Consider the following 22,987-nt stretch of genomic DNA (forward strand, 5'->3'; position numbering starts at 1 on the left):
TTTTCAGTTACAATAAAGGGTGTCCGCTTTAGGAATCTTCATAAAATATTAATATTAAACTGGAATATTTTATAATAATGTTTGTTCAGATTACATTAGATGCAAGTTAACAACTAGACAGCAAATATAATTTTAGAATATAATTCGACATTCTGACATCAAAGCATCGATTTGAAGCTACCGTTTAAAAAGAACAGGAGCGGACAGCAGAAAATAATAAACCGTAATTTAACTGACAAACTAAACCAAAAATGTTTAGCCATCCCTGGGCTAAGCTGTTCCAACAGATTAGAGGAACTCATAATCTGAAATCAAGTTGTAGATTACGTCCTGAAACTGGATACTAAGCTAAAAATTTTAAGTATGTAAGGTAATGACTTAGGTGAACTGAGTCACATGGTCAGGAGCCTGGTTGGTTGCCCCTTCTTATGTAGCAGGATTGGCCAAGAACAGCACGTTTGAGTTCACAAATGTTCGAGAGCCGCATCTAGAGTTTCTAAAAGCCACAAGTTCATATTTACATCATTATAGAAGTAGTGGAGGATATTTTTAATAAAAAGAAATAAACTAATTAATTATTTCTTTTTATACACTAATTAGTTTTTAGTTTACCATATTTCATACATATTTTATATGCACGAGCCGCACAAATTGCCTGCGAGAGCCATATCAGGCTCGCGAGCCGCACTTTGGCCACCCCTTTTATATAGAATTGCGTTAGCAGAACATAAACCTAGAAGTATGGTTAACATGATGATGTGAAAGAGAGAAAAAATTCAAAAGCTATTTCTCAAACCACGAAGTCACCGACACGAAGATATATCTCTAGCGTTAAGTCTGGTAGGTCAAATATAGCTATTCATATGGAGAGTATGAAAGGCTCTCCATATGAACTAAAGAACAAAATTTGTAGAGGGTGTAAGCAGTAGTCAGGAAGGCGTAGCTATCAGTCGTGTTCATATTGAGAAGTACTTGAGAGGCTGAAAAGAGGAGTGTATTAACCAGCACAACAGGCGAGGCGAAACTTATAAAAGATCTATACACTGTTGAATCAGTTAGCTGAGGGAGACAACAACAACAAAAACAAATTAAGTATGAAATTAGAATAAAGATCATGTTTAATAAAAATACTACCTATTGCAGATTTCTATTGAGAGCAATTGAAATATCATAGTCCATGAATGGTACAGATTCGTTCTCAGTAAGACTAATTTTATTAAAGAATTTTTTAGCTGCTCTTGCTGTAATTGCATTGATGAGTTCAACGCTTAGTTCGTCGTGAATAGTAATATTTCTAATAAGCTCCCCTGCTTTTTTTTTTTTTTTTTTTTTTTTTTTTTTTTTTTTGTCTCAGTTTTCAATCCGAAGAGTCTGGAATCTTTGAAATTGAGTGTCACTAATAAAAACATCAGACAGCATAGGCGTAGGTGAGAATGCGCCGTAACATGGTATTATACAGGAGGAACATATTAACAAGAGAGAGAGCGGACTTTCGGGAAATTAAAGGGATGAGTGAACGTTTAGCAGCCAGAAACATGTTAATAATACATGTAATGTGGGGGCTCCATGAAACACTTAAGTTTAATATTACGTCCCAGTATTACTGGGACAGCGATACTATTGTACATTGATGCTTACGTTGATATGTCTTTTTCTGGTGAAGAGAACTGCTTCATAATATTCTGCATTAATTGCGTTTTCCTTTTAATGAGCCAGAACTCCAGTGTAGGTGTATGTTCTTGTAGTGACTGCCTGACTGAACGCACACACGCATTTTGTGCTAGGATAGCAGTATTACGTGCGTACATGGCTACAATAGTATTAGGTAATTGCGGGATATTGTTAGCATAAAATGAAAAGAGGACGGAGCAAACCCTGTGAAACGCCCGCAAGGCTTTTCCAGGGTTTGAAATATGTACTGTTATAGCAAACGAAGACAGTCTATCTTAGAGATAGGAATAAATGACGTAACAATATAATGTGGGATCTCCAGAGTAATTAATTAGTAACCGCACATATTCAAAGCCATACGCAATAAGAGGCATGTAGCCATACGCAATAAGAGGCATGTAGCCATACGCAATAAGAGGCATGTAGCCATACGCAATAAAGACCTTGTAGCCATACACAATCAAAGTCTGTAGCCATTCGCAGTCAAGCCAAGACACAGTACCTAGCGATTGAGTTAGTTGGCCAATGCTATTCGCACCAACATTAATCCCGCACGCGCATTGAGTTGTCGGATCCCTCATTTGAACTGAATCGAAAGGAAGGAATCCTAAGTACGCGAAATGACAAAGTCTGTGGTAGTGAATCCTAAGGCGGGTTACTATTTTAGCGTAGGTGACTTTAAAAAGATTAGAAAGGGAAATGTGTTGTATCAATCAAATAGAATTCTAAAATGTAAAAAAGAAATTTCTTACCTTTTCCTTCGTCCGGGAGCCGTACTGGTTCCAATCTGATCGATGAAATATCTAAATCCGAAGATTGTGCATTAAGACTTACACTTCTGTGTATTATAAACAAATTGTATTTAGATACATTTATACATTTTATATGCAATTATTAGGTCACATTTACAAAAGGATTACACGCTCTCCATCTAACAGTCATTCGAGTTCAGGTTCAGAGTTCTAACTGCGGTCTTCCGTAGGATTATTCTAGAGTTTAGATGTAATGGTGCTGATAATCCGCAGTTTAGATGTGGTGGCACTGATAGTGAGGAGTTTGGATGTAACATCTCCCACCAATGAGGTCCGACGGTGCGGAGGAAATCAATATACATAGGTCGAGTCGATGAGAAGGCGGAACAAGTCGTCCAGCTCTGGTCGTCACTCGAGGACTTAAAGCAGGTTCTGGAACACTAGCAGCCTGATCAACCTGACCAGTTGCAGGGTTGTTATTATCTCGGGGTGCTCTGTCAGGGAACGGAGGGCCAACAGATTCGGAAGTAGATATCTTCAACTGGAAAAGCCGGGACACTGGACGAAGCAGAAGTCCATTTCTTGTCTTCACCCTCGCTAGTCTAACTATCCCGTCTTTACTGGGGAACAGCTGGACTATCTTGGCTAAAGGCCAATGAATGCGTCGTCTCTGGCTGTCTTCCAACAGAACGGCATCGCCTACTTGCAACTGTTGAAAATTTCCCTTCTTTATTGCCTGTTGTCTCAACTTATCAAGATACTTGCTACGAAATCTGTTTCATAGATCATATCTTATTCTCTGCCGGTATATGACTCGGCGGTTTAGTTCTTTGGAATCTATGTAGTCAATATCAGGAACTCCTGATGACGACAATTCTTGGAGGAACATCATAAGGTTCAATGGTAACGGACCTTGATTATCCTCTGATACGTAAGTAATAGGTCGCGAATTAATCACGTGTTGACAGTAACATAATATAGTACATAAGTCTTCATAATTTAAGGACGTTCGACCTAATACTCCTGTTAAGTTTAGAGAGGCCCCGCTAGATTTACACCGACGACTTCAAAAATCGCCCTTTTTGTAACTCGGTCATCGGGTGGAAGTCCTGGCTCGACTTCTACTCTTTGTGTAACAAATCTTTTACATCTTAAACATTTCATGACAATATTTCGAATACTTTCCTGGATTTTAATATCCAAAATTTTTCTCTAAGATTTGTCATTAAATTGCTGACACCAGCATTTTGGAGTTATAGATGTTTCTCCTAAATTAGTCTCTGAACACGAAGATGTCTTGAAGAAAAAATGATTGGATATCGGAAATTTTCATCATCTTGACTCTGTAGGACGTTCGTTTTGACTCTGATAATTCCATTTCGGTCTACGATTGGTCTCAACGCACGATTAGTGGGATGTTTTATACCTGTAAATGATTCTTTCTGTACAAATCTACAAAGTGTCTCTTCAGCATTCTCAAATTCATCAACTGAGACATCAGGGTTTAGGTTTTTCTCTTTGTTCTTTAAATTATCATAATACCTGAAAATCCAAGCGATCATTATCACGGATTTTCTATATGAAGAGAAGTATTTGTAGTACCAGTCCAAATTATCTCCATGATCTAGAAGATTTAGAATCGTTTTCCTTTTTTTTTTTTTTTTTTTGCTCATGAACTCTTCATCAGGCTTTTCTTCTACAAGAGGACACTCCTCTTCTGGTAGGTAAAGCTACGAAGGACCCTTTCACCATGCCGATTTCTGTAATTGTTCAATGGTACATCCTCTCGATGGGAGATCCGCTCGATTTAATTTTACAGGTATATGCCTCAACAGATATTCGGGTAAGCTTATTTCTTGTACTCGATTGTGAGCAAACGTACCCGATGCTTGATCTCTTCTTATCTACCCGACAGCTGTACAAGTATCACTCCAGAACACTGCTTTACAATTCTTAAGTTTCAAATCTGATAGAATTTTTTGGCCAGCCTAGCACTTATCAGAGACGTGATAAGTGCTAAATTATTCTTTAATTGGGGCTAATATGCTTCTTTCACTTATTAACTGAACCTTTAAACCTTCGATGGTTTCAGCTCTAAAAAATGCACATATGGCATAGACTCTTTTACTATCATTCGAAAAAACGTCAAGAACCTACGGTATCTTCATTTTCGTAATCAATATTTAACCATCGAGGAATTTCAATCTGAGATAGCAGAGGAATTGATTCAACCAAGTCCCAAACTGCTCGCTTAGGGGAAGAGGAAGATCTTCATCATACTTAATCTTCTGGTTCCAGGTTTCTTGCAAAGTCAGCTTAGTAATTACAGTTAGCAGTGCAAAGCCAATGGGATCAAAAATTTTCGGAGTAGTTGATAAAACATTTCTTTTGGTAATACGTTCCCTTAAATATTTCTTTGATCTTGCAACTCAAACTATCCTTTTCTAAATCCCATACTAATCCTAATACTGGGACACCTTTCGTGGTGTTCTCTATCTCATCGATAACGTCAATGCGAAAATTTGATCGCGAACATCTTAAGTTGAAATGCCCTGAAGCCAAAATCAATCTTGCTTCTTGAACGAAATTTTCGGCTTCATCTGCGTGATTTAACCTAATTAACGAATTATCGTGGTAAAATGAATTCTTCAAAATATTAGAAGTTTCTACAAACTTTGCTGGGACTGTAGTCAAAAGGTGATTTAGTGTTGCAGAAACGGACTTGATGTGATTCGAAAAACAACTCGGTTATGTCGGTAAACTTTCAAATTGTGTTGATTATCAAACCATAGAAATCTTAAAAAATCTCTATCCTTTTCTGCTATTTTGATTTGACAAAAGGCCTTTTTGATGTCAGACGACACTCTTATGCGATATTTTTGAAAACGATTTAATATACATGGAATTAAATTGAGCAATGAGGGAAGGTGAATTCTTAGAACGTGCAGATGCATTAAAAACAGGTCGTATTTTTGTAGTTTCACTAGACTCCTTTATTACAGGTCTGTGTGACACGTACTGTACTCATTCCTCTTTTTCCTCAGTTACTACCTCAATAACTTCATTCACTTCCCAATGATCAAATATTTCTTCGAAATCTTTCCTTTTGCGTGTGTAAATTAGTTTACTTTCGGTTTAGAAGAGGCATATTTCTGCCATAGTACGGTTACTGGATAAGACAGATTTATCTAAAATAATAAAGTGTAGGGTTACTTCATATCTCCCTAAGCTATTTCGTTTTACACTTTCTAAGAAATGTTTTCGGGTTTCTTCTTCCAAGACACTTTTCGTTTTGTTTTCCTCACTTGAGATCCCCAAATTGTCTAACTGCCAATAATTGGATTAATTTGTATCAGAAACATGTAAGGATACTGAAAGAACGGACAAGGAACTCGACGTGCTCGCATTGTCTTTAATCGGGCCCATTAGAGTCCTGCCTAACTTGGTCTCAAAGGCTACGTAATCCTCCGAAAAATTTTCAATTCTTTCAGTGAACAATTGTGCTGCTGCATCCGCTCCTAACACCATATAAATCTCTTCCGGATGTTCCTGAAACAGACAGAGATTTCCATTCTCATGACTGTCGCTGATAAGGACTTTCCTTATATCCATTAATTTAATCAACTTTTCGTCTTTGGTTCTTAGGTAGTGACGAACAAATTTTTCTCTGGTCTAGTGCTTCGATTTTACACCTGCACTTTTTATCTAAACAAGTTAAATTTATTCGATAACGATTATGATATTCAGAAACTTCTACACCTTTAAATAACCCATGTTTAATTCGGTCAGTCCCTATCTTCTCTAATTTTAACGTTTTAGCAGCATATTGACTTATGTACGTGTCCTGACTTCCGGTATGTATTAGCAGTCTTAGATAACCCTTTAAGGTTTTCCCAGCTACCCCTACGATCAGAGTTTGTAAATAAACTTCAGAACGGCTCCTTTGATTCGAAAATACTTTATTTTCAACTTTCTGAACAGGTTTGATCTTTCCCTTTTTACTCTCGGAATTAATTCTGTTGCACATAATCGTAGAATATTTAGAGTGACAATAAAATCAAAAAATGTTGGAATCAAAAAATTTGCTGATGTGACCCTTATTTTGTAAACACCTAAAACAAGTGCCATTTCTGCGTAGTATTTCAACCTTTTCGTCATTCGTTAGTTTCTGTGCAATAGGACATTTATGGTTTGAATGGGAAAAATCTCCGCAAAAAACGCATGCCTTAAAAAATTTTTCTTTAATATCCGTAGACACTAAATAAGAAGCAGAAGAAGCTTTCTTTTCTAATTTATTGCTCTTTCCATCGTTGAAATGGAGAGTGTTTATTTTTGAAACTGTATACGTAGAGTGACGGCGCCCGATATTTCGTTGTAGATTGATCGGAATTCTTATTTATGACTCTCGCCCTTTCGAGCAAATCTAAACATTGAGCTATAATCAAGCACAGACGTTTGATATTACAATACGAATTTCCATTACTTATTCTGTTAATCTCAAGCAAAATATCTGAGGGAAGTGATTTCATAATTATTGGACATAACACACTTGATAAATTATTGAGAGACTGACACAAATTTTCTAAACATCTTAATTCAATAGAAATATTATCATAAATTTTTTTAGAGGCGCGAACATCATTCGAGACTTTCAACGGTTTTGTGTTCAAAATGTTATTTATGTGAGTGTAAATGAGTATATCTCTTTTTCGAAAATCTTTGTTTTAAAAGATGAATTGCGGAATCGTAATTAGCAGCAGTAATCGGTAATCCGGCGACTGTATTTAAAGAAGAACCACCTAAATGAGCTTTCAAATATACTCATGTCCATAAATTAAGGATAATGCAAAATCAGGCAAAGGAAGAGTTAGAAGCAAAACAAATTTGACTGATTTTTAAAGCTTATTTATTAAACAAAAGGTAAAGAGCAAAAAAGATGCTATATGTTTGATATTATTAAAAAAAATTAGCGATTTTTTCTCCCTGGAGCAAATTACAAAAAAAAAAAACCTATTTACAAAAAACCAATATTACATGGTTGGTATGATTGTTAATACTTTGTATGTCTCCCAGACAATGCAATACAGTCCGTACAACGCCTAGGCATGCTGAGTGAGAATTATCGATCTGATCTTAGGGGATATTACACCATTCAAAAAGCAATGCTCTCCGAAGTTCCGGTAGACATGTAGGAGGAGGTTGATGGGCTGCAACTCGTCGGCCAAGCATGTCCCACACGTGCTCTACTGGATTCAAGTCCGGTGAGAATGCTAGCCAGACCATACGGGTGATATCCTCCGATTGAAGGCAATCGCTTACGATGTTTGCACGGTGAGGACGGGCGTTGTCATCCATAAACACAAATTGTGCGCCCATGGCGCCCCGAAACATACGTATATGTTGTTCCAGAATGACGTCCCGATAGATTTGGCTTGTCATTGTTCCAATTTGAACATGCAGGTCAGTTCTAGAACACAGAATAATTCCACTCCAAACGAGCACTCCTGCACCACCGTAACGGTGTCGTTCAATGATGTTTTCTTGGTAGTAACGGGTACTTAGAGCTCTCCATATGAAATTCGGACGAGAAATCAGACTGCATGCTAAACCTGGACTGGTCGGAAAGCATCACACAAGCCCACTGTTGCTGTGTCCACAATGCATGCTCTCTACTCCAGGTTAACCGCAGGCGTCAGTGAGTTGCAGTAAGTGGAACGCATCTGACAGGTCTACCAGCATATAGACCAATCTGCCCTAAGCGTCTGTACACGGTCTACCTTGAAATTGTCGAACCAGTGGCTGAAGAGAACTGACGAGACAGGTCTGAGGCTGTGCTCTACCTGTTTCTTTTGGCAGTAACTGCCAAATACCGGTCCTCATTCGGCGTTGTAATTCTGGGGCGACCTGTGCTGTAACGTCTACTCATATTACCATCATCTTGGAATCGTTGCCAAAGCCTGGAGATGACACTCTGGGCAATTCCGAGTTCGTCTGATACTTCCAGTTGGGTACGCCCACATTCCAGACGTCCGATAATTCTACCACGTAAAATAATCATCCAAATGTGTCCTTTGTGTCATAACTATTAGGTTATTGCCTTGAAATGCTTATAAAGCGCCTGCGAACAATTTTACTTCTTTGCCTGTATTCCTTATATATCACTCTCTTACACTCTCGTCTTTGTGACGTACCATCGGTGTGATCTTGTTACTTCCTGAAATTTGAATATGATTCTTGAAGATGTGTATAGTGATTTTACAGGTGATATATTTATTTTAGAGTTCCATTTCCGCGTGACTCCGAATTATCCTTAATTTATGGACATGAGTGTAGTTAAATTTGTCTATTTTATCTAATCATTTTTATGAATGGAAGACTTGAAACTGTTCCAAAAGGTTAGCCAGTTATTTATATCTCCGTAGAATTTCGTTAAACTTAGGTAATTTAATTCGAACAGACTCGTTATGTTTTGTTTCGTTTTGACTGTCATTGCCGAACTAGTTATTTACTACCGTTTTAGTAGATTTGCTTTTTAATTCGCTGACTCTTTTAGAGGTACGGAAATTGCATTTAGCGACCTTTTGACGATAGTCTTCAGATTTTTGGAATTCAGCGTCAAATTCTTCGACTTTAAAAAGTTTCTAATTCTGTATCAACACATTTAAGCGATTCGAAATTATTTCTAATTTTCTTCCAAATCATGAACTTTCGGATCAATTTCCGAAACTGCGATTCCAAATCTCTAAGCGATTTCTTCACTGATGTCCGGAGAGCTGCGCGCCTCTTTTTTGACTTATTTAAGATCTCTTCAGACATGTTCTTAACAGTTCAGTAATTCAAAAATCAATATATAATCAATAATTGTATTCTGAATTTTTATTGTATATTTTAAATTCTAATTCTTAGCTGGCGTTTCCGTGTAGGGATGCCAAAAAATGTTGTATCTCTCAATTAGAATTCTAAAAGATAAAAAGAAATCTCTTATCTTTTCTTTCACCAAGGAGCGGACTCGTTCCATTCTGATGAAATATCTAAACTTCAAAGACTCTGCAGAAAAACTGACACTTCTGTATAATATAAACAAAATATATTTATACATTTCATATACAATTATTAGGCCCGGTAGCGCAGTGGCTAGCGGATCGCGCAGTAGCACCACAGGTCCGGGGTTCGATTCCCGTTCTGGGCAAGGTCGACTCAGCCTTTCATCTTTTGATTTCCATCACTTGGGTCGATAAAATGAGTACTAAGTTCGCTTGGGGTCTAAACACTGGGGTTCCTGCGACAAGTTGACTGCTTCTTCGGGGCATACGCTTACGCCCCCGCGGCCACGTTCAAGAAAGTAGATTTTGGGTACTGCATAACTTGGCCTATTAGGGCTGTTAAGCCACTAAGTTTAGTTTTTTTTATATACAATTATTAGATTACATTTATATCAAGATTACGCGCTCTCCTTCTAATAGTCATTCAAGTTCAGGTTCAGAGTTTTAACTTCGTTTTCCGTTCGGATTAATCTAGAGTTTAAATGTAATGGTGCTGATAGTCCGGAGTTTAGATGTGGTGGCGCTGATAGTCCGGAGTTTAGATGTGGTGGCGCTGATAGTCCGGAGCTTAGATGTAACAAATTCTTCGAGCTCATTAGCACTAACTTCTGATTTGTCTAATTCCTTCTCGATTTTCTTAAAAGTTTTGTAACGGCAGTTCTTAAGATACTTCTTTACTTTTTTAATTTTCCTATTTTTTCTTGTGCCATTATCTTCTTAGATTTAAATACACACACAAAATGTACTCTTCGGGAAAAGAAATATTTATCTCTTACTTAGAAAACAAATTATTCTTTCGCTGAATACTTCAAGAACAACCATTAAAATTTTCAAATTTAATATTCATTTATTAGAACTTTTGAAAATGATGTCCCTGTTCGGGCGCGATGTAAATTTTTGCATCAGGTTCGTCCATTACCAGAAAGGCATATGAAATAATTTACCTGATACATCTTTGGAGTCTAATAAACTTTTGAATCTAATAAACTTTTGCTTCCCAGTAAGAGTTTCTTTCTCATTAAGATGCCATCCTGTCTTTAATGATTTATTGAAAGATACATTAATATACATTATTTACAAACAGGTGTTAAATACTTTAAGGCAGCTATCTCTTATATTAAATTAATTGGTTTGTTAAGCAAAAGGTTTTTTGTCCGACGCTCCTCAGAGCGTTCTAGTCTATCCGCCAGAGCGAGTTCGTGGAAACTGAGTTTTTGTAAACAAATGTGACAATAGTACACTACTTAAAATGAGACATATCAGAATTTCTGATCACCATTTTTTTCGTAACTTTTTGTGATGAAAAATGTTCAATAATTACTCTCCACAGCTCAGAAGTTTTCCTCTTTCTCAATTTTGTTGAAACAAATCTGCTTTGCCACTTAAAGGCAAAGTGGTGGTTGTGAAACATAAATTAGATCATTGTTTGCTTTGTACCAAACTTGGCATTCGAATGCGGTTTAATGCCAAATGGTTTCGCGATATGTTTCGGAACTCTTATTTGCCACGTAAGTGACGTTAATTCGATTCGTTTACAATTGGCGGAAATTGTAACAAAATCTAGTCTTAATCTTAATCTTGTCATTTCACAACTGGTATACAATTACGTGGAATTCTGACCAGTTCAATCATAATTTGTCTGTAAAGCCACTCACAATATTTTAGAAAATTTAAAGGTGCAAATACACCTCGCCCGAAGGTGCAACAAGAGTCCATAATAGTGCAATCTGTCCATAAAAGTGTTATCAGTCCGTGGCCAAGTCAAGTAGGCGAGTCACATACGAAATTTAGTTTAGAGTTCAGAGTCTTAACATTGCATAAAGTTCATAAGTCCATCCAAAGTAAGTTCAAAGTAGAAAAGTTATTCAAAGCATTCTAAAACGGGTCACCGAGATAATTGAGGTCACGTGAAGCGGCGAGCGAATAGGATTTGTACCGCTGAGGTGGGCGTGGTGAATTCATTTACACATAGAATTTCACAGTTTTTGCCCAAATTGAATGTTCTGCTAAATTCATTCCTCAGTAAAGGCACTAGATTAGTAAAGGCAATGTTTTTTATTAAAAGAATAAGTTTAGTTTGATTTAAAATCAGGTTAATTATTTTCCTTATTTAAGAAGAATCTTAATTTTTATTTCCGAATTTTTAATTTAGTGTTTTATTAAGTCAATATTCGGCTTAGAAAAGGCTTTAATTTTCTTGAAAAAACAGATGCTTCCATGAATATTATTTATTTTCTCTTACTTAAATTTATCCAAGATTTCTGTTCATTGTAAAAAGGGATTCCAGAAGAGAGAACGAATTTTGCTAAATCATTCTTTCGCAGGGTTTTTTGTTCCATGGAAACTTCGAGAACAAATTACTACTACTACGAGAACTACGTGACCCAAAAGGTCAGAGGTTGCCTTTTCACCTACTCTGGAGATCGTCTTGATTGGCGATCTGGATGTCCGGTTTCTGGCGAGTTGAGAGATGGGTGCGCATGTCTGATGAACGTATTTTGGTTCTTCTGGTTGAGAAACTGAAATTTAGTCCCAAAAGGGGAGGCGATAATTATGGAAGCCCGTGTTTGTGAAGAAAAGCGAAGAAAATTCGAGTTTGATGCATTCTTACTTACTTTTTGACTGACTTGGAATACTGTACTTGGAGTTCTTGTGATGAAAAAAAAGATGTAGTTCGTCTTTTAGCAGTGCTTCTGACGGGGAGCGGCAATTATGCTCCCCGGCCGCATGTTTCCCTAAAATGCGAGAAAAAGAATTACTGAGCGAATTCTTCTGAAAGGAAAAGACTTGAGTCTTGACTGTTGACTCTTGCGCGTTCTAAGGAAAAGTTATTTTATTGTCGTGAATTATGGACCGTTGTCCTTTTGTCCGGTTCGTTTTGGTTGAACTAGCCCTTTTCTTGGCGTGAACTGCAAAGGCTGGGAGCTGCTAATATGCTATCGTCAGCTTTTTTTTTGTGATTTAATCAATAATTTCGCGTCCTGATATGACCTGTATACTGTTCAACAAAAATATGGGAATCTTCGGTTCAGCTCAGTATTATCGTTTTTCGATGATTGGAAGGGCCCAAGGGCAGGGAACTGAACTCCGTAATTGATCCCCGAAAAATGTCATTGTTGCCGGAGTGCTCCTTTGTGAATGATCCATGCCAGCTTCTTAGCTACTTATAATCTTCTTGCGGAAATGGTCCAGGAATGTTACTTAGGGCAATCCGTTCTAAAGGGCTCACTTATTTTTGAAATCCTTCAATTTCCCTGGACGGCGTAGCTGATTTACCTCGTGAGATGTATGAATTTATTGCCATGCCGTTATCGAGTACTTGTGATGTGGATCAGCCAGATGGCGCAAGGATGGTTTTAAGGAAGAGGTTCCCTTCCACTTCAAGATGGCTCAATTACAGATAAGACCTTTTTATTTCCTTTTTTTTATGAAATAGAAGAAGATAATTAATACTTAGTAACTTTAAACTTCGAATGCGCTGCAAACTCGTCTCTTTCCCGCAATCCTTTTAATAATTTGAACTTAGAGTTCCTTCTAATTGAGAATGTAACTTATTTTTAATTTTGAAATTGTTATTAGACTAGTTATTGAACTACTAAATTGTTATTAGTTTCTTTGCTTGAGTATTATTCTTAATATAATTTTCTTAAGTGTTGATTCACGAGAAAATTTTTGTTTTGCCATAAAATTTCATTAATTTAAAGTGAAAGTACAATAAGTGAATTAATGCAAACTCCTTTGAATTGAGAATATCTAATAAACGCAGAATTAATTTGGAATTTGTATGTTATGTTCTCATTTATGAATTATTGTTATCTTGTTATCCAATCCTCTCACAGCAAGTCCCGGATGTACGAGGGCAATCCCAAAAAAAAGGTCTCCTATTTTTTGGGGACGTAGAGAAAGTTTTAATACGGTTGTTGGCAACACTGTTGGGAGTGGTGCTTTCTCCACTACCACATAAGAACGCAGGCGCTTCGCTCGGATGCTCAGTCTTGGCTTGGCAGCCATTCGAAATAGAGCTCCCGATAAACGTTACCGCCAAGTGCAAAGTGCGCGCAGTTATTCGATTTTTGAATGCAAACTTCGTTAAACTGGTTGAAATTCACCGCCTATTGACGAAAGTGTATGGACAGTCGTGCATGGGTGTCAAAAAAGTTCACAAGTGGTGTAGAGAGTTTACAGCCGGTCGTACTGAAATTCATAACGAAGAAAGGAGCGGGAGACCGTCAATTGCCGATGAGACAACAGCGAAAGTTAAGGAACTTGTGAGTAAAGATCGGAGGATCACTCTGGATACTCTCTGCATTTTGGTTCCTGAGGTTTTCAGAAGCACCATTCACAGGATTTTAACGGAAAAGGTGCAATATCGGAAGGTGTGTGCAAGATGGGTGCCGCGTATGTTGACAGAAGACCACAAACAGTAACGGGTTTATTCTTCCCGCGAATTTCTTCGCCGCTATGGAGACGAAAAGGACAACTTCTTGGACTTCTTGGAAAGATGAGGGTCAACACTTCCTGAAGGGCATGGCGGCAAGCTGGTATGACATGGGCATTGTAAAACTGCCACAGCGTCTACAAAAATGCATCGATTGAAATGGCGATTATGTTAAAAAATAAAGCATTCTTCAATCTTTAAAGACATGTAGCAATTATAGAAAAAAATGTTTCTTGGTATATCTAAAAATATAGGAGACCTTTTTTTGGGGGATTGCCCTCGTATGTAAAACACAACGATTTCCACTCAAGTACGATCGCTAAGCAGTTTGGCTTGTTAACACTAGTATGCTTACTCTTGTACTAATTATTCGGTTAACCTGTAATTACATAAGTGAATTTTATTCACGATTTCCCCGGTTGATATTGTGAGTCACAAAACTTACAATATTATAGCAAAATCTAGTTAGACTTAGACTTAACTGACCGAGCTATTGCGAAGACCAACGTTGCCGGTTCCAGAATTAAAGCCCAAGGGCACTTGATATAAAGAAATCCGGACGTGGAGAAAACCTCAGATGAGAAAATGGAGAAAAGGGGAAGAAGAGAAGTACCAAAACGAGCAAGACAATCCAATCGGACCAGTTCGCAAAACGTGACGAGCGATCATAGCTTTCAAGCAGGACCCAAGACAATGCAAATCAATGACAACAACAAAATGTAGTCCAAGTCCAAACGTTTTTTTCTCAAAAAATATACTTTAATCTGCACAGAGTGGTGGATCCAAGCCTATTTGCGATAGGCCTGTAACAGTGCAAAATTTTAAGCAGTGAGCATACCTATTTTTTAAACTTAAAATGATTTAAATAAGTTTTAAGGAGGAAAATAGTAAACTGGAAATTTTCCGAAGTATTGAAAAATGTAACTAAACGACAGAGTGTCCTTTTTGAGTGTTCATAAACCTATGATGCCAGGCCACCTAAAATGAAAAAAAAAATAAATAAATAAATGACAAATGCAAGTACACAGTACTGAAAATAAAAGATAATTAAACCATAAATAAAATTTTAAATAGTCTGATTATTTCTTTTGTCGTTTTTAAAACGCAATTAAGAGAAAATACAAAGTGATCAGGATTTTGAATTATATTTTGCTGAACTTCAAAATAAAAGTAAAATAAAAAAAAAAAAAAAAAAAAACTGTGCATTTCGTAAACTAACATCAAAACAGTTTTAAATAATATTAAAATTCCAAAATTATTTGAACTATAATAAAATTAAGCATTTTATTGATGTATAACCGGCAATGTACATATAGTACTTCACAACATTTTAGAATTTTAGGAGCAGTGAATTTAAAGAGGCACCAGTCAACAGAACATAGGAACTGCTGAAACACAGAGCTTGAAAAATCTCGGCAACAAAAGAAACAAAAACACAAAAAAAGAGGAAAAAGCGTAAAGCAGTAAATGAAAACAAGAAGCGAAACGTAATACAAAACTTTCTCTATTAGCCTTAGTAAGTATTTACAGTATGCATATAACATAGAAGTATTATGGTGCATGCATATAACATAGTATTATGGTGCATCCTTAGTAAGTATTATGGTGCATGCATATAACATAGAAACTCCACGTCATTTTCTTAGTAGTTTCTTAATCCCGAAAGTGTCATTTTAATTTGAATAATAGAGAACTAGAAATTGTCTAGAACACATACAGAACGTCTAGACGTATCTAGAACGTATCCGTCTACTTACAAATTCTTACCAAAGTTACTTTGCAGAATCAGTTAAAAAAATCAAACAGCAATGTGAAATCAAAACATTTAATATTTTCAGTAGTTTAAAAATTATAACGTGCACGTAAATAATCAATGATAAATGATAAATTTGAATAAGAGGCAAAGTATTAAATTAAATAATTCACATATTCATGCTTTGAATTATCTTATGTATATCTAATTTTTAATATTTAAAAATAAAGTAAAATCTACACATGTTTAAAAATGCAACATGATTTGATTTTGAAGACTTTCAAGAATTAAGAATTTTATGAATCGAATATTTCATCCTTAATTAAGTGAAACATTGTCATGGCTAGCATTTTTATAATTCCTCCCTTTTTTTAGTACCACAAGGGAAATCGTTATAACGAGCGCCGAATGTGACGAAATCTTGTCGTCCAAGATGTTATATTTCTGTTCAAATTATATGGGTTGTCAGAATATTAGCTCAACGATTCCACGCTATGAACAGAAACTAAAAATACTGAAATAACGTATCATCGTATAACTCTTAATATGAGAGGACACGCATAACCTGAGATCTCAATGATAAGAAATCGTAAAATAAGATTAAATTTTAAATCTTTGTAAAAAAACTAATTAAAAAAATTATACATGTTAAAAAAAGTAAAAGGTAAGGAAATGCATTCGATTATTTGGTATATTCTTTTTAAAAAAAAAGCTTATCTCCGCTTGTACCAACTCATAGATCTCAAACTGATGCCACCAAATGTTATCACCCTGTATTATATGTAAAGAAATTAAATAATGAAGATCTGCATGAATGTATGTATGTTTCACGCATTTTGAGAAAACAACGGTACCTAGAGCCACTGGATTTCGATAATGTAGTTCTCAAACCGAACGTAGACACCTGGAAATTGAATTTTGAATTAGTTTTATTATCTATTTCGTATTTTGTGAAACTTCAACGAATATTTGATAAACAAACTCAAGGATATCAAAACGAGAAATGGCAATACTATACGAAAAAAAAGCATTTTTAATTGCAGCGAGCTAGACTGTCTATCGGAAAACATACCTAAAGCTAGGCAAATATTAAATATTTTGTAATTTCACTGTTGAATCGAATTTTATATGGCGTAAGTGCCAAGAACGTGATATGAAGTAAAAACGCAAAATATTAATAATAAAAATCATAAATAAAAGTTTCATAAAATCATTCATAGTAAGAAAATGGAACGCTGATAGGATGAACTAGAACAGAAAAATGCAAGCCCAAAATTTAACGCTGCATCGGGATTGCTAAACGTATACCGCAATGCTGCTTTTAAAGTTTTTCTAATTTTGCTGCTGCATTGTATACGGAGTAAGAGCGAATAAAATAATGCTTAATAATTATGTTAAATCACCAAAAGAGTGGGTTTGTAGGAGCGAGTATAACAGTAGACTGGTAGACCGCGAGCTGAGCAAAAGCGTATAAAACCTGAACAAAACTTTTGAGCCACCATTAAAACCTAAAATCTCTCAGGTATTTTTTAATTAATTAATCTACGGGTTAATTAATTAATTTTTTACGAGCTAAGTCATTGTAACGAGCGTCATGGCTAATACAACGTCGAAGATTTTATCGCGTTGATCTGACTGCGCAAGGTTTAGGAATATTATGTGAATTATTCCTACACTCTATTCAAACCAAAAAGACTCATAACCTGAAATTCGCATTGACATTGTAACGTATAATCTGACATAAAAAAATCATACCTTGAGATAACAACAAAACCTGAATTTGAAACTAGAATGAAAACAAATCAATAATAATCTGAAGTTAGAGTTTCAATTTTCAAAGAGGAATTAAATTTTAAACGTTTGAAAATTATAAAAACTCTTAAGAAGTGTTTACTTTTATGCTTCTTGTCATTAATTCACATGTACTATCTGTTGCCATTCATCGGCAACACGCTTTCGAGTTGTCGTCCGTAGAATTGGATAGCTAGAAAGTAGCGGGTATATAAATATTTTAATACTAATTTTAATTAAACAATGCTATCTGAATTATTAGTACAAGTTTATGTATGGATATTAAATTATTCTATGTTTGCAGTTAGATTTGTATGAACTGGGAGTATTTGAATATATTAAAGAAATATCAAAAAGCGAAACTTCTCATTCAACTTCGCCGCCAATTGATTAACGGCCAATGTAGAAAAGGCATGAAAATCCTTTCAAATAGTTGCGCTTTTCTCTTGAAAAATACTCATGGTTTCCGCTAACGACACACTCATTTTTTTGCTATTACACAAAATCAGAACGCGACTTAATTTTAATTGTTTTCTTAAACAAAATATAATAAAGCAGATGTATCAAAATATTTCACATTTCCAAAATTGGTACTTTTCCGTTTTGCAGAAACGATCTCCAACAATGGTACAACTGATGCCAAACGGAATATCTTCCCTGGGAACCTTTTACGGCTCATTTTCAATACAAGTCGCAGCCATTTCTTACCAGATTGAGTGCTTCTTTTAATACTGGCATACAATTACATAGAATTTTTACAAGATAGTTAAATTTTATGCCCTAAGACCATTTGGGGTAATTAAGTCAATTAGAATGCAACCACACCGCTCACCCGAAGGCGAAAATGTAAAAAAGGCAAAATCAAGGATTAAATTCATCAATTCTAATGAGAATGCACTAGCGAAGTAAAGCATTGCGGTTTTAGGTAATTTCTGAGTAAGCTATTCGTACGAATTGAAATAATTCTTGCATTTAAACTTGTATTCCAAATTAAGATTTAACTTGAAATTAATGTAGATAATTACTTAGGGAATTATATTTTTGTAGCGTGGTTTACGTGAAAGGAGATTATGTGGGGTCACGTGGTACGAACCGGCGAATCAGGATGTTGAACCATGAAAACATAGTAAATTCTTAATGTCTTTTTACAAATTTATTGTTTTTATTTATCGGCTTTTTAAAAAATTTTAAAACCATATTAAAATGTTTATTCCTTCCAAATAAAACATTCGTAAAACTAAGAATTGTTTATTAAAATTTTTTATGTGTATACTGTATGTTGTCGCCAACAAAGTCTGCTTAGCGAGATTTGCGCCGGCGAAACGGAATAGCACCCCAAAATTTAACGCAAACTTTCATACTAATGTTTTACTCGAGTTTGGGAGTAGTAAACTGAAAGAACAAAGCAAGAGAAATGTATTGTCCCGGAATCTCGAAAGAAATTGCAGATTTGGTACTGAATAGTGGGAAGTATCGGGAACAGATCTCTTTTAATTTCAAGGAAAGGATTATCTAATAGTTATAGATTATTTTAGCAAATATGATGAAATTGGACATTTGGAAGATTTGTCAAGTGTAGCAGCGATAAAGCAATTGAAATCATTTTTTGCAAGACATGGTAAAAGACATTTGTAGACATTCCAAAAATAGTATATTCGGATAATGGTCCATAATGCAGTAACAAGAAATTTAAAGAATTTGAAAGGAGATGGAATTTTGAAACCAGAACATCAAGTCCAAACTACCCACAATATAATGGAATGGTTGGAAGACTTATTCAAACTGCCAAGCGAATGCTAGAAAAAGCTGTAGTTGACAACAAGGGTCCATATTTAGTATTACTGGAATATCGTAACTCTCCTGTTTCAGATGAAATTAAGTCACCTTCAGAATTGATGTTTGGAAGAAACGTAAAGCCTCTAAAAGACAATTTCATCCAAACTAAACAATATGAAGATCATAAAAATTATTTACTGAAGAGACAAACCTTACAAAAAAGCTATTATGATAGAAATGCAAGACCATTAAAACGATTGAAGGTCATGTATACATAGAAGAGAAAGGAAAAAAAAAACTAAATGAAAGAGGGAAAATTATACCAGAAGCAGAAAGACCACGTTGATACAGGATTATAAGAACTGTAGACAGGATTATAAGAACTGTAGAAAGAAACCGAAGAGACATTCTTAAAGGAACTAATCAGAATGAGTTTGCAATGCGAAACAACTATGAAAATGAAACTCATGAGAATGAAGTTATAGATGAACCTGAAATCCCTGAAAATAGCAGGAGCACTTCAAATTTAGATGTGCCTGTAAGTTCTTCAGCACCCAACAGAAGTGATGAGTCACCAAATACTGAAACAAGTATCTACGTTACTCGATGTGGTAAGACTGTTAAAAAACCTCATTATTTAAAAGAATATGCATAATTGTATTATTATTATTTCTGCTAAAAAAGGGAGATGTTATATATGTAACTGTAACTATTATTATTATTATTAATTATAACTGTGATATAGAACTGACGGTCTTATTAATTATAAGTGTGATATAGAGTAGCAATGTAGAATAAAGGATATTTGAGTACTTCTCGTAACCATCATTGAGCACTTATCCAAAATATAAAAACGATACATTTACTGTGACCGAACTAGTATACAGGGTGTTTATAAAGTCCCGGACCCATTTTGATGTTTAATAACTCCTAAAATAATAAAGATAGATTAAAATTAATAACATAAATGGTTAGATAGACTCAAAATGTTTCATGACCCTTGTCAGTGAACTTCCACGTGTGGCCCCTTCGTCGCACGGAGAATATCAAGTCGATATTCAATTTCACGCCAGGTACCGGCAAGCATGTCGGCATCCACAGAGGCTATTGCGATTGTAATTCTGGCTTTTAGGTCATCAATGTTCGACATTCTAAGTCTAGCGTCTAGCGTCGTTATATTATGTGATCTGGGTGGCCGAGGAATTGGACCTCCTCGCCCAATCCATCTTCCTGTAAAATGGTCATTCAAAGAACTACGAACTTGTTGCAAAAAACATGTGGCTGAAGCTCTTCTAGTTGTGGAAATATGAAGTTTTCCAACATGTCTAAGTATACGACTGATCAGACCGTCTTTTCTGTAAAAAAGAAAGGCCCAATGACTCGGTCGTGAATTAGTCCACACCACACATTAACCTTTGGGGAATCCATTTCTGCCTCACGGTATTCATGGGGGTTTTCCGATCCCCATATGCGCACATTATGGCGATTAACAATGCCAGAAAGATGTCAAAAACAAAAGAGAGAAAAATGCAATTAATAAGCAGACGATATTTAGAAAAGTACAGATATGTAGACTGGAAAATGAAATTATCTGAAATTAACCACACGCGCAGACGATATTTACAAAAGTAAAGATATTCAAACCTGAAAAGGAAAATATATAAGTTATTCCATCAATAAATGCCATAAGTTTGTTTATATCTTCATGATTTTATGAGTTATTAAACATTAAAATGGGTCCGGGACTTTATAAACACCCTGTATTTACACATTATTTTACTGCGCGGATAACGGCCCATTTCGGCAATGAGCGTGCATAGAGCGGGTATCCGGAAAGTAAGCATTTTTGGTAGACCAAAAGAACCATTTTTTGTTTAATTTATGAAATAAGTTATCATTACCGAAAACAGACGTCACAAGATATAACTTCACCTCATAGCAAAACGCCGGATTACTTTACGAAGTCTTTACTACGCCTTGTGTTGCCCAGGAAACATGCTTAACGAAGTCTCTTCTTTGCTTACTTATCCAAAGGGAGAAGAGGTTTTAAAATTCTAAAATTTTGCTGCTGTTTGATGTACGTAGACGTTGAGTTTAATGCCTGATATTCGGATTTGAATTCCTAAAATTTATAGTGCTTCCATTGCATAATATTATCACTTGTAAGTGCGCTTGCATATATTCCAGGTTATCGCCTGCATTGTCGTCTACATATCTAACAATCTATATGCATATATTTTTATCTTTTAATTTAATTATTAATATTAATTTTTTTTATTTATTTTAAAATTTGTTGATGCTAAAAACATAAATGGGAAAGAAACGTGAGGCAGTACTCTAGTTCGATTTTTAATGTTTTAAATAATTCGCCCTTTACGACTCGATTTGAAGCATTAAAATGAATAATTAATTTGCATTTTCATATACTGCATACTTAGTTTTTATTAGCTTAAATTTATTCACATTTTATTTAGTTCAAAATATTTGTTAGAAATAAAAATATGTCAATATATTTTTTATGTTCAAAATATGTCAATATATTTTATTAACATTTTCGATTTACATTTTACTTGGATCTAAAATTTAATAGTTGCATATGCTTTAAATTTAAACTCTTTTTAAATTTTTTCCTAGGATTTTATATTTTTTCCGCTTGTAATTTTAAATTTTAGTTTTTATATATATCTAAAAGATATAAGATATATATTTTAATTATTAATATTTAACGAAAGAGAAGCAAACCTACATTGTGTGGTAAATGCAAAACTGGCAAACTTAGTTTTTGTGTTTAAGTCAATATATGCGCTTCCAGTTTGGATAAGTTCAGCGGGAAATCGAATTTGTTGATACAAGCAAAGAAATTCAAAGAAGTAATGCTTTTTAAAATCAAAATAACCGTCTAATATTTAATATGAATGATTGCTAAATTGCTGACCACCAGTATTTTATTCTCTTCTTGTGGTATAAAAATTTTGAAAAGTCTTGGATTAATAATGTACGAGTGTTTAAATGTGCTTTTAAATAAAACTGCATTGCCTCTTGCAGGTAAAGCGGTGGTTTTAGAACTTGTTGGTAGAGTTTTTAAACTATACTAAAACTTAACAAACTTTTTATTGTTTTTTCCAAATGATTTTAAAACTTCGTTTGTTTAACTATGCTGTAATAACTCTTCGCCCCTTCAAAAAAAAATTGCTCGCTAATTCGTATAGTATACTATATAGCAGTGTTTAATGTTTTGGTTTGATGTATCTCACGTTAATTCAACAGCCAATTTAAAATCAATAATAACAAGATAAACATAAATTAGATATAGTGATTTCTAAAAAAGCTTTTAATAATGGAATTTAAATTCCATTCAACAAAAACTAAAATGCATCTTGGACATGGTCTTTATCCTCCTTCTTATCTTTAAGTAAGGAGGAATTCTCTTTTCAATTAATTATCAATAGTAATAATAAACCTTAATCATAAAATTAAATATGATATTTACATTTATGTTCATTTAAATTCTCTTTGTTTTAGGTAGCCTAAGGTAAAACATTATTTTAAACAAAAACTGTGACATCAAAAGCATGGTTACATTAGGTTTTGAAAACGTAAATAAATGCAAAAGGACAAACTTGAAAGAAACACTTATGACCAGTAATTTTACGTTCTTAATCCTTTATAAATAAATCAGCATTTCATCTATAAATGCTATATTTAATTGAATAAAAATAAGTTTTAATAATACAAAACATCATTTAGTAAACCTTATCTGTAT

The sequence above is a fragment of the Stegodyphus dumicola genome, chromosome 11 (assembly GCF_044657685.1).
Source record: "Stegodyphus dumicola isolate Sdum_Otavi_A_Nest chromosome 11, ASM4465768v1".
In the NCBI taxonomy this organism is placed as follows: domain Eukaryota; kingdom Metazoa; phylum Arthropoda; class Arachnida; order Araneae; family Eresidae; genus Stegodyphus; species Stegodyphus dumicola.